This window comes from Triticum aestivum, chromosome 4A (assembly GCF_018294505.1).
Source record: "Triticum aestivum cultivar Chinese Spring chromosome 4A, IWGSC CS RefSeq v2.1, whole genome shotgun sequence".
NCBI lineage: Eukaryota > Viridiplantae > Streptophyta > Magnoliopsida > Poales > Poaceae > Triticum > Triticum aestivum.
In genome coordinates, this window is record NC_057803.1 from 752,846,150 (window position 1) to 752,863,113 (window position 16,964).

Below are 16,964 nucleotides of genomic sequence, written 5' to 3' on the forward strand. Positions count from 1 at the left end.
GAGGATCTCGTTTAATACGAGATGGCTACTCATTTAAATCCGAGAATAATGGTTGTTCTATTTATATGAGAGAAATGTTTTATGGTCATGCTCCGATGGTCAATGGTTTATTCTTAATGAATCTCGAACGTAATGTTACACATGTTCATAGTGTGAATCCCAAAAGATGTAAAGTTCATAACGATAGTCCCACATACTTGTGGCACTGCCGCCTTGGTCACATTGGTGTCAAGCGCATGAAGAAGCTCCATGCTGATGGACTTTTAGAGTCTCTCGATTATGAATCATTTGACACATGCGAACCATGCCTCATGGGCAAGATGACCAAGACTCCGTTCTCCGGAACAATAGAGCGAGCAACCAACTTATTGGAAATCATACATACCAATGTGTGCGGTCCAATGAGTGTTGAGGCTCGCGGAGGATATCGTTATGTTCTCACTCTCACTGATGACTTGAGTAGATATGGGTATGTCTACTTGATGAAACACAAGTCTGAGACCTTTGAAAAGTTCAAGGAATTTCAGAATGAAGTAGAGAATCAACGTGACCGAAGGATAAAATTCTTGCGATCAGATCGTGGAGGAGAATATTTAAGTCACGAATTTGGTACACACTTAAGGAAATGTGGAATCGTTTCACAACTCATGCCGCCTGGAACACCTCAGCGTAACGGTGTGTCCGAACGTCGTAATCGCACTCTATTGGATATGGTGCGATCTATGATGTCTCTTACTGATTTACCGCTATCATTTTCGGGATACGCTCTAGAGACAGCTACATTCACTTTAAATAGGGCACCGTCTAAATCCATTGAGACGACACCGTATGAATTATGGTTTGGGAAGAAACCTAAGCTGTCGTTTCTAAAAATTTGGGGATGCGATGCTTATGTCAAGAAACTTCAACCTGAAAAGCTCGAACCCAAGTCGGAAAAATGCGTCTTCATAGGATACCCTAAGGAAACCATTGGGTATACCTTCTACCTTAGATCCGAAGGCAAGATCTTTGTTGCCAAGAACGGATCCTTTCTGGAAAAAGAGTTTCTCTCGAAAGGAGTAAGTGGGAGGGAAGTAAAACTCGATGAAGTACTACCTCTTGAACCGGAAAGTAGTGCAGCTCAGGAAAATGTTCCTGTGGTGCCTACACCGACTGGAGAGGAAATTAATGATGATGATCAAGGTACTTCGGATTAAGTTGCTACTGAACTTCGTAGGTCCACTAGGACACGTTCCGCACCAGAGTGGTACGGCAACCCTGTCTTGGAAATCATGTTGTTAGACAAGGGTGAACCTTCGAACTATGAAGAAGCGATGGCGGGCCCAGATTCCAACAAATGGCTTGAAGAATCCGAGATAAGATCCATGTATGAAAACAAAGTATGGACTTTGACAGACTTGCCCGATGATCGCGAGCGATAGAAAACAAATGGATCTTTAAGAAGAAGACGGACGCGGATGGTAATGTTACCATCTATAAAGCTCGACTTGTCGCTAAGGGTTATCGACAAGTTCAAGGGATTGACTACGATGAGACTTTCTCTCCTGTAGCGAAGCTTAAGTCCGTCCGAATCATGTTAGCAATTGCCGCATACTATGATTATGAGATATGGCAGATGGACGTCAAAACGGCATTCCTTAACGGTTACCTTAAGGAAGAGCTGTATATGATGCAGCCAGAAGGTTTTGTCCATCCTAAGAATGCTAACAAGGTATGCAAGCTCCAGTGATCCATTTATGGGCTGGTGCAAGCATCTCGGAGTTGGAACATTCGCTTTGATGAGATGATCAAAGCGTTTGGGTTTATGCAGACTTATGGAGAAGCCCGCGTTTACTAGAAAGTGAGTGGGAGCTCTGTAGCATTTCTCATATTATATGTAGATGACATACTTTTGATGGGAAATGATATAGAACTTTTGGACAGCATTAAGGCCTACTTGAATAAGAGTTTTTCAATGAAGGACCTTGGAGAAGCTGCTTACATATTAGGCATCAAAATCTATAGGGATAGATCGAGATGCCTCATAGGTCTTTCACAAAGCACATACCTTGATAAGATTTTGAAGAAGTTCAAAATGGATCAGTCCAAGAAAGGGTTCTTGCCTGTTTTGCAAGGTGTGAAATTGAGCTCAGCTCAATGCCCGACCACAGCAAAAGATAAAGAAGAGATGAGTGTCATCCCCTATGCCTCAGCCATAGGATCTATTATGTATGCCATGCTGTGTACCAGACCTGATGTAAACCTTGCCGTAAGTCTGGTAGGAAGGTACCAAAGTAATCCCGGCAAGGAACAGTGGACAGCGGTCAAGAATATCCTGAAGTACCTGAAAAGGACAAAGGACATGTTTCTCGTTTATGGAGGTGACGAAGAGCTCGTCGTAAAGGGTTACGTCGACGCTAGCTTCGACACAGATCTGGATGACTCAAAGTCACAAACCGGATACCTGTATATGTTGAATGGTGGAGCAGTAAGCTGGTGCAGCTGCAAGCAGAGCGTCGTGGCGGGATCTACATGTGAAGCGGAGTACATGGCAGCCTCGGAGGCAGCGCATGAAGCAATTTGGGTGAAGGAGTTCATCACCGACCTAGGAGTCATACCCAATGCATCGGAGCCGATCAAACTCTTCTGTGACAACACTGGAGCTATTGCACTTGCCAAGGAGCCCAGGTTTCACAAGAAGACCGGGCACATCAAGCGTCGCTTCAACTCCATTCGTGAAAATGTTCAAGATGGGGACATAGAAATTTGAAAGTGCATACAGATCTGAATGTCGCAGATCCGTTGACTAAACCTCTTCCACGGGCAAAACATGATCAACACCAGAACTCTATGGGTGTTCGATTCATCACAATGTAACTAGATTATTGACTCTAGTGCAAGTGGGAGACTGTTGGAAATATGCCCTAGAGGCAATAATAAAAGTATTATTATTATATTTCCTTGTTCATGATAATTCATGCTATAATTGTATTATCCAGAAATCGTAATACACGTGTGAATACATAGACCACAATATGTCCCTAGTGAGCCTCTAGTTGACTAGCTCGTTGATCAACAGATAGTCATGGTTTCCTGACTATGGACATTGGATGTCTTTGATAACGGAATCACATCATTGGGAGAATGATGTGATGCACAAGACCCAATCCTAAGCATAGCACACGATCGTGTAGTTCGTTTTGCTAGAGCTTTTACAATGTCAAGTATCTCTTCCTTAGACCATGAGATCGTGTAACTCCCGGATACCGTAGAAGTGCTTTGGGTGTACCAAACGTCACAACGTAACTGGGTGACTATAAAGGTGCATTACAGTATCTCCGAAAGTGTCTGTTTGGTTGACACGGATCGAGACTGGGATTTGTCACTCCGTATGACGGAGAGGTATCACTGGGCCCACTCGGTAGTGCATCATCATAATGAGCTCAAGGTGACCAAGTGTTTGGTCACGGGATCATGCATTACGGTACGAGTAAAGTGACTTGCCGGTAATGAGATTGAACGAGGTATTGGGATACCGACGATCGAATCTCGGTCAAGCAAAATACCGATTGACAAAGGGAATTCTATACGGGGTTGTTTGAATCCTCGACATCGTGGTTCATCTGATGAAATCATCGAGGAGCATGTGGGAGCCAACATGGGTATCCAGATCCCGCTGTTGGTTATTACCCGAGAGTCGTCTCAGTCATGTCTGCATGTCTCCCGAACCCGTAGGGTCTACACACTTAAGGTTCGGTGACGCTAGGGTTGTATGAATATGAGTTTGCAGCAAACCGAATGTTGTTCGAAGTCCCGGATGAGATCCCGGACGTCACGAGGAGTTCCGGAATGGTCCGGAGGTAAATATTTATATATGGGAAGTCTTATTTTGGTCGCCAGAAAAGTTTCGCGCGTTATCGGTATTGTACCGGGAGTGCCGAAAGGGGTCCGGGGGTCCACCAGGGGGTCCACCTGCCCCGGGGGGGCCACATGGGCTGTAGGGGGTGCGCCTTGGCCTATATGGGCCAAGGGCACCAGCCCCAAGAGGCCCATGCGCCTAGAGATAAGAGAGAAGGGAGAGTCCTAAAGGGGGAAGGCACCTCCGAGGTGCCTTGGGGAGGATGGACTCCTCCCCCCCTTGGCCGCACCCTTCCTTGGAGGAAGGGGCAAGGCTGCGCCTCCCCCCCTCTCTCTTGCACCTATATAAAGGGAGGGGAGGGAGGGGCAGCCGCACCCATAAGGCTTGGCGCCTCCCTCCTCCCTGCAACACCTCCTCCTCCTCCCGTAGTTGCTTAGCGAAGCCCTGCCGGAGTTCTGCCGCATCCACCACCACACCGTCGTGCTGCTGGATCATCATCAACCTCTCCTTCCCCCTTGCTGGATCAAGAAGGAGGAGACATCATCCGCTCCGGACGTGTGTTGAACGCGGAGGTGCTGTCCGTTCGGCACTAGGTCATCAGTGATTTGAATCACGGCGAGTACGACTCCATCATCCCCGTTCCATTGAACGCTTCCGCACGCGATCTACAAGTGGTATGTAGATGCAATCGCTCTCCCATGACTCGTTGCTAGATGAACTCATAGATGGATCTTGGTGAAACCGTAGGAAAAATTTTAATTTTTTGCAACGTTCCCCAATAGTTTTAAGGGTTTTAGTGCATTTTAATCCACAAATCTTAACCTCTGACACATTCACTGGAGACAAGTGTTATCGAGTCCAAGACCTAGCTAGACAACAAGATATTGCGAATAATATTCATGATCTAAATCGATCACACATCTAGGGATTTGATAAACCTTTGGACACGATGGGCGGCCTGAAATATATTGCCCACTCTTTCTCAAAATTTATGTTTTTGGTAAACTGGAAGGGTAACCTGACGGTCAGCACTGGACCATGAAGTGGAGGCCATTTCCATTGCTGCTAATTTTACTCTCTTTGGGCAAGCATGCTTCAACAAGGTGAGCGCCACGTAATTGCACTTAACATACTATTGTAGTGCACTTCAACAAGGATTGGTCAGGACATCAAGGGACTCACTTAACGTACCTCAAGGAGCTGGATTAGTATTTTCAAAACACAATGATCCATCTGACAATCCTTGCACTATTTTGGTGAACCACTACGTCATTTACTCATAGGTAACAATTTATCCTTGACACTACTCACACACATTTATTATTCAACGGGGCACTATTTACTAGTAACTTTTAATAATTTAATTTTCATCTTAACAATGTAATGTCTATCTATTTAAATGCATGGACTTGCATGATTTTGAATTTCACAAGAGAGTTAATGTATATTTTAGATGGTTTTTTCGTGTCATCTTTGACCCAAAAACACACTTTTGACCTCTATGCATTGCCACACCATCATCTCCTATGGCATGAGAACACAAGAGCTGATAGAAGTTAATTGGTTTATTTATCATTTATATTGAGCACCTCACAAAATTGAGCAAATTAAATATGAGGACATGAAACAAGATTCAAGATAGAGTTATACCTTGAAAGAAAGTAAGCAATCCACTGCATCATACAACCTTTCTTCTGTTATGGGATCCCCCACAAGATTAGGAGAGATATTTGACAATAGCAATAATGCCTAAAGAGGAAAGAATTATTAAGAAACTTTTATTTGTTTACAGAGGTAGTAAAAATTTAGGAATAATGGCACAAGTGACATGCAAAATTTTCTATAAAAATATAAAAGTTAAGCAGCTAGTGACATATCCACACAATATAAAATTAGGAATAATGGCAAAAGTGACATGCAAAATTTTCTATAAAAATATGACAATGTATGCATAATACTCACTCCGTAAAAAAATATAAGACATTTTAGATAAATAAAGTAGAGATCAAAAATATCTTTTATTTGTTTACAGAGGTAGTAGAAAATGAGTGGTCAAGATGGGTTGTTTTAGATATGTGTATGATTACGGGTTATACTTTTCTATAGAAATTTATTGCATATTGGGAAATTTAAGAATCATTCACCATTCTATTGATTAAGGCATAATGGTTGCGAATGTACCTAGTTCAGTTGATTAAATTATGTTCAGATTGGAATCAACAAAAGTGCATTAACTTTTTACGAACCACATATTAAATAGTATTGCACTTACTGATCAGTTTTTTCCAGGAAAGAACATTCCCACTTTTCAAGATTAAGAGAATAACAAAAGTAACTTTTCTTGACCTTAAGTGCTTCTGTAGTGCAATCTGATACATTCCAACCATTATCTGCTGTTGAAAGTGTCCATGAACCTTTCGACCTATGGCGGTAATAAGCTTCACTGTCGGGGTGGTTCTCAAGAACCTGCTAGTAAGAAATTAATGTATTTTTTTTGACAATTTTATTTTATTTACGGTATGTATGATCGGGAGACAAAAAAAATATTAAACCTGTGAACTTTTCAAGAACCCATTGGCTTTTTTAAGTGTTGGACCAAACTCATTAACAAGGTCTGTGGAGCAATAGGCTTGGATAATAAAAGCTATCTCCCAACTTTGACAACCATCGTACACCTATATATTGTAAAGAATTTAGTCAAAATATGAGTATGAAATAAAAATGCATCTACATAGAACACCTGAATACACATAACTTATTCATGTATATGTAAGAAAGCTCTTACGTTAATGAAAAAGAAAATATCGGCAAAAAAATGACAATGTAACATCATTATTTTCATGAACTAAAAAGGTTATATTTTCATTGTAATCCCACAAGATGTTGCAAAACATGAACTTATAATAAAAATTATTTATTTCGAGTTGTATAAATTAATCCCAAATGTTTATGGAATTAATTTGCATAATAAAAAGGAGGAAATGATTTTCCATAATATCGTATACTTGTGTTTCAATATTATCATTGGAATCCTCTTGTCTAGTTTGATTTTCTAGAATTTTCTTAGGAATTTTTTCTACCATTTGCATTTTTATTTAGATTTTATTATCTTCCAAGATTTACTTTACTTGTAAAATTGGTTCCAACTAAAATGTCAAATCTAGCCAGCTAAACTCTCACCTCTCTCCTCCCTACAAGGCGGCCGATATACTCCTTTTCTTTCTCTCCTCCCCTCCTCCCTCTCAGACTCTTCGGCCAAGCCTACCTCACCACATCTTGGCCCCGACGCTTCATCTCCGCCCTATAAATTATATCCTCTTTCAGGAGTGATGTAGAATTTCCTAGAACTGATTTATTTTGTACTCTAATTATGAAAAATAGAAACTTTTTCGTTTAACCTCTATCCTGCATGTGCATCGATTTTCATAATGTAATGCTATGTGTGGAATTCTATAAAATTATATATTATCTGTTTTATTTATTTAGATAGATAATAATTTATATTTTTAGCAATTAATTTTTGTTTAAGATGAAGTGATCTTTAGTATCATTTACTAACCTTATCACATATATGTTCTTGTTGTAATAAACCATGTTTGGGTCTATGCTTGTAATTATATTTTTTGTTTAACATGATTCTTTACTACAAAGTGTAGAGTTGTTTTAATGCTATAGAACCGAACACAATATTTTTTTATTACTATTTTTATTCTGATCCAAGTTCTAGGCCAAGCCTTGTGTTACTCTTGCAAATTCAAATGCATAGTTTAGCTTTGTTCCTAGTTTTTATTTCACTGCTGCAATAGAAATGCTTGTTTTTTAGTTGCACATTTTGTATAGGTTGTGATTATTTTTTTACCTTTATATATAGTTAGATTTATCTTACTATGTAACTGTGTTAAATTATTAATTTTGATCATGCCATGTTGTTGCTTGTGTAGTTAAAATGCATAGCATAGTAACACACTATGTAGAATATAGTAATTTTCGTAAAAATGTAATAAATTACAAACTTGGGTGATAAAAAAATATTTTCTGAATTACTATATTTTATACACCATTTTATTAGATTTTGTATATTGCGTTAATAATGGGTGTAGAATAAGCCATTCTACACTCACAGTTAGAAAAGCGTGCTTCGGCCGGCGCACGCTATATATATGTAACTAAGCCTGAGTGCTAAATCACTTATTCTGCGCTCCGGCCGGCGCATGCTCCCCGCACAACCGGAAACTCAACTAAACAAAGAAAGAGCACCAACCTGGATTGCCTCCTAATCAAGGGTAAAAGATGGGTAGGACATATTAATGCACTACAAAGTTTTACTAGCAGCATTTAACCATCAAATCCAACGTAAAAGCACACCGGTGGATAGTAAAAGTTCACTAGTTATTGGTAGTGAATTTTTTTTTGTTGTTGTAAAAGCACATGGCTGGTCGATGTGGACTTTTTTTTTGTGATCACTGTGTCTAGATTTCTATGTACCAAAATGGTCTCATTTGCATTAGAATAAGATTTGATTGTAAACTTTGATGTGAGCGAGCACGCATAATGCTTAGCGTACGCTCCGACTGGTCCTAATTAAGCGGGCAGGTCACAAGGAGAAGGCGTCGTCTCTACCGCTAATTTGTTGAGGGTAATGGTGTGTGCAAGAGAAAGTAACACGTTTAATTTTGTTATGGTGACGACATCCCAGCTTTGTGAGGTCACTAATGAGTGGCAGTAATAGAGAAAATATAGGTGGTAATGGACGAATATTATTTACGAGGCAATGAGTTTCTGATGATATGATTGGGTGGAAGTGATATAGATAGTATAGGTGGTAATGGACACAGATTCTTTACCATGCAGTAAGAAATGACTACCTGTAGTAACAAATTAATACATGCTCACTAATTGGCAGTGGTAGAAAAGATGGAGGGGATGGTAATGAAAAAATATGCTCAGTAATGGACACTGATTCATTACCATGCAGTAATGAATGACTACATGTATTTTTTTTTTAGCATCAGTACAGACATAAGCGCTTATATACACGCGCATACACTCATTCCTATGAACGCACACACGCTCACCCTACCCCTATGAGCACCTCCGAGAGACTGAGCCGGCATATCATCTTGAGATTTACGAAGTCACCGTAGGCGCCTCGTCGTCGACGGGAACGTCTCCTCCCACTGAAAGCGCATCGCCGGAAATCCTGAAATAAATCCAGGAATAGTGCGAGCACCAGGATTTGAACCCTGGTGGGTTGGGGATACCACTGTCCACCTAACCAACTCAACCACAGGTTGATTCGCAATGACTACATGTATTAACGAATTACTACATGCTCATTATAATTGCTCTTTTACGATGCTAAGATGGTTAGTTATGATCAATTAGTGGTTTGAGGGCTAGGCGTCGAGGTAACTTGTTACTATTGGCTTTTTTTTTTTGAGGAATGTGGGCCTGGCGAAGCGGTGGACTCTGGTGTTACGTTAGAATTTTCACAGATGAGCGCAATGCACAAAAAAAGGAAACCAAAGACTTCCCAAATCTGGCACGATCCCCACCCATCTCCTTCCTCTAGACCATTCTGTCTCCCCTGCAGCTAGGTGCCCCGCCATAGCACCGCAGCATTGCCCCAGAGTCCCTCGGCGCTGGATCCTGGCTCGAGTGGTCGGTCGTCCTCCTGTGTCGTCCAGCTCCCGGCTACCTTCCCCCTTATCTAGTGCAGGATGGATTCCACCTCCACCGCTAGTGGCGGCCGCGCTCTAGTCCTGCCACTTCCCAGATCTTTCCATCTTCCTCCCCGGTCTGGCCCAGTTAACCGGCGAATCCCTACCATCCATCCTCCTGATGCAATCTTCCCTGCCTCTAACTCCTTCTATGGCACGTGTCAGAGAGCAACAGAACCGGCGTCTGGGTAGCTCGTTCAGTGTGTATGCCATGGAGGAGGCACGATAGGTGAGGCACATGGATCCGGCCACGAGCACCATCGGGCGCGCGCGGCTACCACCTGCGCGACTCTCTATTTCGTCCTCTTCATCTGCAGTGGGCTCAACAAGAGCATAGCATCAATAGTTATCTTCAGTTAACGTCCTTGCTCGTGGAGACCATTATTTGGAAAAGCAGCCCACCCCCGCTTGTGTAGCTCTCTCTCTCTCTCTCTCTCTCTCTCTCTCTCTCTCTCTCAGCCAGACCACTTTGTCGTCTTCTCTTGAATGTTCCTGAAGCCGAGCTTCTCCTTGTAAGCACAATCGGAGAAAAAAGGGAAGTTGATGTGCGGTGGTGAGAGGATAAAGCATGACGTGATGTGGATATAAAATCGTGACTCATTGGGTGATCTTATTTTTTGTGTATACATATCAGAAAACTGGTTGTTAGCCCGTGCTGATGTTCATAGCTACAGTAGGCAGCTTTTACTATCTTTAGTTATATTTTTTTGGCAGCGGCATTTAACTTTACTGTACTAAATAATGTAACTAGCACAAATTGTTTTTCTACTGTCTACGCAGTTAGCCAGTTAACGTGGAGGAAATCAGCTCTAGTGTTAGCTCTGTGAACATATAGAGAGAAAAATACGGAAGTTCACCTTATGAATTTTTATCTTTCCAAAAGAAAAATTCATGTCAATGAAATGTAGTTAACTTAGTACTCCCTCCGTATGGAAATAGTTGTCATAAAAATGAATAAAAGGAGATGTATCTAGACGTATTTTAGTTCTAGATACATCCTTTTTATTCATTTTGATGACACGTAATTTCGGACAGCGGGAGTATATCACAACAGCCTACCAAGGCAAAAATTGGCAGTTAGCTCTAATGAGAAAAAAATATTCAGAAGTAGAAGTGTATCTTTTTCAGTTCATGTGAAAAATGTAACAGTTAACTTCGACAAATGTTCACCAAAACAAAAAACAGTTAGTTGGAGTTGGCTAGCTTACTGGAGGTTGACTTGGCAGTCCTGGTAGTTAACTTGGTGTTAACTGCCGCAGTGCCCAGTAGTTAGCTATTTTAGTCCTAGCAATTACCGTGACACAAGGAAAAAATAAATAAAGAAAAAATAGTACCTTCAGTCCTAGCAGTTAACTTGGTGTTAACTGCCGCAATCCCATGTACTTAGATAATTTAGTCCCGGCAGTTACCATGACCCAGGAATGAAATGAAAAGAAAATAGTATATTATGTCCCGGCAGTTTGCTTGTGTTAACTGCCGCAGACTCGTCAGTTAGCTATTTTAGTGTCGCGGTTAGCTTGACCCGGGAAAAAAACAAAAAAACAAAAAAAAGTTTCTTTAGTCCAAGCAGTTAGCTTGGTCATCATACGTCAGTTAGCTAGTCCAGTCGGGCAGTTAGTGTGTACTGTAGCAGTTATAATAAAAATGACGTTTTGAAAACTCCTCTTAAATAATATCGAATCTAAAAATGAGTTCTATATACCAAAGTTTGGGCTAATCTATGGCTTTCCAAGAGTGTATCATACACATCATTCCCACAAACAATTTGAAAATTTGTTTCAAAAAAACTCTGAAAACTTGTTTGAAGAATTTTATGCTTTTTGAATTTTGTTTAGAAACCGTAAATATTTTGGGAAAACGATCCACCTGCAAAAGTTCTGCCTATTAAATAGCTATCCAAATTTATATATCATTTGCATAGTTTCAATAAACAGTTGAAAAATTACGATAAAAACCATGAAAAAATGGTGCCAGAAAAAGTATGCTTGGCATATGATGCACATTTAGGTTATCTATTTTCAGGCAGTTAGGAACGGTTACTGAATAGTTTATTCTAGAATCAGTTGCAGAATAGCTGGGTATATACATACTTCTAATATATTGATATGATGGGAGCTAGTAGTAGCTAAGCTAGCATAGTTCGTAATAGTAGCATTTTAGTCTTGTTGGTAAAGCTGTGAGTAGCCATGTTAAACCCTGACATTGACCATTCGTTGGATTCTCTGTACTTACCTCCACATCGTTCTACCTCATTCTTGCTCTTTGGCTTGATCAAGATCTTGCTAGCTCATCACACCCACTTTTATTTGGATGCTATTTTTATTCGAGTTATATTTGATCAGGTATTTATTTATGCTTCACCTCAACTTATCGAGTTGTGTTGGTTTCATGCCTCAGTTTATAAAATTTGACCAATCCAATAAAATAGCATCAGTATTTGAGCAACGCAAACCTACCGAGGGACCAAAAAATACCTGGTAATGGTAGTTAGGGTGAAAATTACACCCAAAAAAGATGAGGGACGACACTACACAGCCCAATAAATTGCAGGATGAAATATACACTTACGTTTTTTTGGATATGGACATACACATATGCAAGAAGAACGGTAAACAATACTATTATGGTTCTAACATCTAAGTCCATCTCATGGTATTCCTGCACTTGTACATGCCACAGGATTATACCTATAATATGGTTGCGATGACTAGGTTGAGAATATTGTGGCATGTTTGTGTATATAGGGATTGTTAATTAATCCCTAATAATAGAATCTAACTTTATACAGCTCCGGGAAACTAACACTACTTCCTCCCTCTCATAGACTCTATAAGAGCCTAGTCAACACACAACGCCACCTATTGCTAACCTGATCACCCCTACATTTATGTTGGCACCATGTGTAACATTTGTATATCTTCTCAACACAAGGACAGTCAAATCTCCATCATATTCCCAAACTAAAACATCTTACGCTCAACAAAACAAAGAGGTTTGCGACATATCCCTTCCCATAATAGTTTTTTACTCAACTCTTACATTTATCAATCAACATCAGTAAGGTTGCTGACTAATCATATGCGAAAGTTGGAATTAAGTGAAATTTGATAATGAAATTAAGCGGAGTGATTATAAGCATTAGTGAAATTTTCATACTTCGATCAAAATAAAGAACCATTCGTGTGAGTGGTGCAATACACTATTAAAAGGAACTTAGCATATTTATAATTAATTAAAAAAATGATAGCACGTGGCATTCTTGTCTCATAATATGTTTTTAGTGGCCTGGCAACACAAAATGCACAAATGCACAATCTACCAACAGTAGTTGGATCTAAAGGATAAAGTAGATATGTCGTTATTTACACATAATGGTCCTAAGCCATTATAACCCGTAAAATTGGAGTGAAGCAAAAGTAGTCAGCAAAACATAACAAGAAGGTGTTACCTATGCTTTCATGCCATCTTCTGCAAGCCATAAATAGTCATAGATCCTTGGAATATGTAACCTCAATGCATCTGGATTTGGATCGTCAATCCAACAACAGATCATATCTAGTGCCTAGAGAAACAATTTTCTCAAAGTGTTAGTTCAAATTAATTAGATTATGAGATAAATTGTCGGAAGATGGCAAGCAAATCATCTAGATGGTTAAAAATGGCTAATTGGGATTTAACACGTGAACTTAAATTTCGGGGGTTGGGTTGGTTGGATTATCCTATTTTAAATATACAAGAAAAGTAACAAAAAACATCGATCATGCTAATCTTCCTTTCGTCAGCTTATATATTTAATACAATAAATGTACAAAGGTGGAAACAAAGTGCAAAATGCATAACCACAATGGTTACTACACTAAATATATGCATGATGAATCATTAAAACATTTCTTTATGTGAGTGCTCATAGCTCCTCTAGTCAACATGTAGTTAAGATATCATTGGCTATGAGTTTTTTTACCTTTAATATTCTCTATAATTGCGGGTTGCGGAAATGACATATAGATATGCAAAACCATGAGGAGTATGCATGATATCTATTGTTCATTCCTATGTATCTCACTTATGATTCTAAACATAAAGGTTAGTCCTTCAGAAACGAATTAGGTATGGACTTAAAAAATATTGCAAAATTACCAAAATCCACCCATTATTCCATTGCACGGTTTCAGAAGCAAGCCTATATTACCTTGTTAATTGGAGACATACCGATATATTTAGTGCTTTCATCTTCATAATGCATATGTTTCATGAGGTTTTTCAATGCTTTGTCTCTCAATTTATTAATTGGTCAACAGTTCAACACTGGTTCCACAAATTTAGTAAGACACGTCCAAATAACATTCTTTAGCAATAATTGTGGATGACAAAGGTCTTCCTGCATGCAACAACGAATAATAATATAAAAGAAGTTAAAAGCTTCTATTTAGACATGTAAGTTAAATACTTGACAATTTTAATAAACTAAAACATGAAAGATTTGCATTTAGTAGATACTTGACTATTTTAATGAAACAAAAACTAAACTTAGTTTGAGATATTCATATTGTTCTAATTTTATAAGCATAGAGGATACAAATAACCAAATCATAGTATGTCGTAGAAAATTATAAATCTAAACATACGTGGTTATTACTTCTAATTGTGAGATGGTATACATAAACAAACAAATTATGTATGTGGTTTGCACTTTGTCGTATGATACTTTTCTAACAAATGACTTACTAGTATATTCGCTTCTAAAATAAAGGGTACACTTCGAGCTAGCAATCTTACTAAAACGAACCTTGGCACAAGTAACACGTGCTTTATTCCAATTGACCTCATGATATGTTGTGCTATATATCTCCTCCCTTATTGCTAATATTGTTGGTGTAATTGGGCCAACAAACTTTTTACCATAAAGATAAGACATTGGCATATAAATCAACCGACAAAGGCACCAAAATCGTCCTGTGGAAGATAAAGTTCACATGAATAAAAAAATTATCATAAAAGAAACATCCAATTGCATTGTTGAAGATGTTGACTGTTGCATTGTTCTTGATTCATTACCTTTCACCCACATAAACAACAAAACATGGCACTCAAGAATTATATTTTCAAAACTAGCAAGTTACACATGTTACTTACTAGTATAGAACAATCATCGGTCATATCCATGTTATCAACTTACACTCATAAAAAACCTAGAGTATGGATTTATTGCCCTCGAGGGGGGAGGGGGGGAGGTAGTTGTCCTCCTGCAACCACTATCATTTTCATCCTAGGAATTCATGTGACCATATATCTTTCCACTGGTAACACTCTAATAAGGTGCAATGATCGTAAGGTGGCCCCGGGGTGGGGGGACAACTATCCCCCGGGGCAACACACTATTTTTCTATCACCTAGACAAATAAAGTGGTCATAAATGATCCAAAAAATTTCACAAAGTTATATGTGAAGTTTTAAAATTACCAATCATTTATATATTTGCATATATTATAGTGCATTACATTTATGTCCTATTTTGTATTACCATTTTAATAGGTGGAATCCCAGATATCGATTCCAATGAATAATGGATTCAATGAAGTTTGAGTCTACTAAAATATTTTCCATGTATCTACAGTTTAAGGAAACATCAGCTTTGAATAAACACTTTTCTTATATCATTAACATTCTCCCTCTAATGTTTTAAAATTTAATCAAAATAAGTGACATACTTAATAGACAATACATGAATGCATGAACATCTCAATATGGTCATGTATGGTGTAAAACTAGCAAGGATAAAATCAAGAAAATTAACCGGTGGATGTACGAAAACAACAAGGACAAGATAGCTAGTAAGAAAAAACTTAGCAAGTCAGTGCACATTTTGTCATGAGGGATATTACATATGTCGAAGATTCAATAATATTTACTCTCACAAAATAACAAATACCTGGATGAATTGGAAGAAAATGTGGGACAAGCCATAATTCAGGAATGATCGAATTATTTCCAGACCATTCATACAAACCGACCACCTTCATTTGCAAAACACCAAATTCTTTCATTAAACCCTCATTAGCCCAGAAATAATGATTAGTAGGAAAATTTAATTGGTTGGATTATTTATTGACAATCTACTGCATACACCAAAGTTTCTGGTAAAACGCATTATATTTACCTTTTGAACTGCACTAACTTTATTAAACATAGTTAGGGAAAAAGTTAGACTTAAAATATAAGTGGTTTAAAAAAATCCCTTCATAATTATGGAAGTTATTGTGTGTATGAAAGAAATGGGCCTCATTGCCCATGCCTAAGGAGACACATATTATATTGTCTGTGCTTCAGTGGCATACCGAGAGCCATATCTTTCCCCATTGTGGTATGGCAACTGCACTTCCATGTGATAGAATCCAGGAACGTCCCTTGCTCAAGGCTTCATTTTTCACTTCATTGAGAAGTCTCAAGGTAAACATAGTTTAAGCATGTTCCAAGCATGGTGCTCGGCGTCGAAACTTGTGTGCCCCAACCACCATCTTCATTCTACATGAAGTACAATACATAAAATTACGTCATATTTTTCTGTACCATGGAATAGTAATACACATATGGCATAAATAGACTGCTAGTATAAATTATTAGAACTGATGTTGCATGCCTGATGGTTGTAAATATAGCGACAAATCTCACGTTAATGTTCTATTGAAAGGACAGTATTGAGTGATCCGGTAACATGAAGAGCAAATATCTGCAGAAAAAAATCATCACCATAATGTTGTTCATAGACTAACTATGGTATGAAATTCTTGCAAACTAGTTTAGGAATATTAACAACCGAAATTAAATTGAACCCTCCAACATTTAAAACTATTACACTAGGTTGGTAAAAACCATGATGCATCTCGTGCATCGATAATATAGGTTGCATTACAATTAGAAGGTCATTAAGAATTACAAAAGGAAGTGACATGAGAAAGCTTCCTAGCATAAGTACGTCCTTTTTACTAGTACATAATTTCTGCCAGTACAGATATAACTCTTTGAAAGAGTTAATTAAAATGCAACTAATTGCTGAAAATTATCTATCAAATAGTTAGATTCACCATCCAACAAATAGATCTTGTTCTTTCTCCTAGAAATATCCACCAACTAACTATAAAATATATTTCATGAATTAAATTCAAAATATAATGCTATGTGTAAACAAAATACACACCAATATAGGCATAATGAACATAATTCCACTGAAATCGCAAGCCCAATGCCCATCATGTGCTTGCAGAGCGGAGTGTTGAGAAAGGGCTCGCCTCAAGCATGTTAACATAGTCCCTTCTGTGACTTCTCCACTGTCTACAAGCTTGATGGCCGGAAGATCTGCCTGAAGGTGCTTTTGATTTGCGTACTGCAACAGATAATAGTCCAATTTG

The 16,964-nt window shown here is 38.7% G+C and overlaps 1 pseudogene; it reads right to left on the reverse strand.

Moving 5' to 3' along the window:
* Nucleotides 1-16,964, reverse strand: part of LOC123083670 (achilleol B synthase-like) — a 52,643-nt pseudogene that overhangs the window by 8,261 nt on the left and 27,418 nt on the right.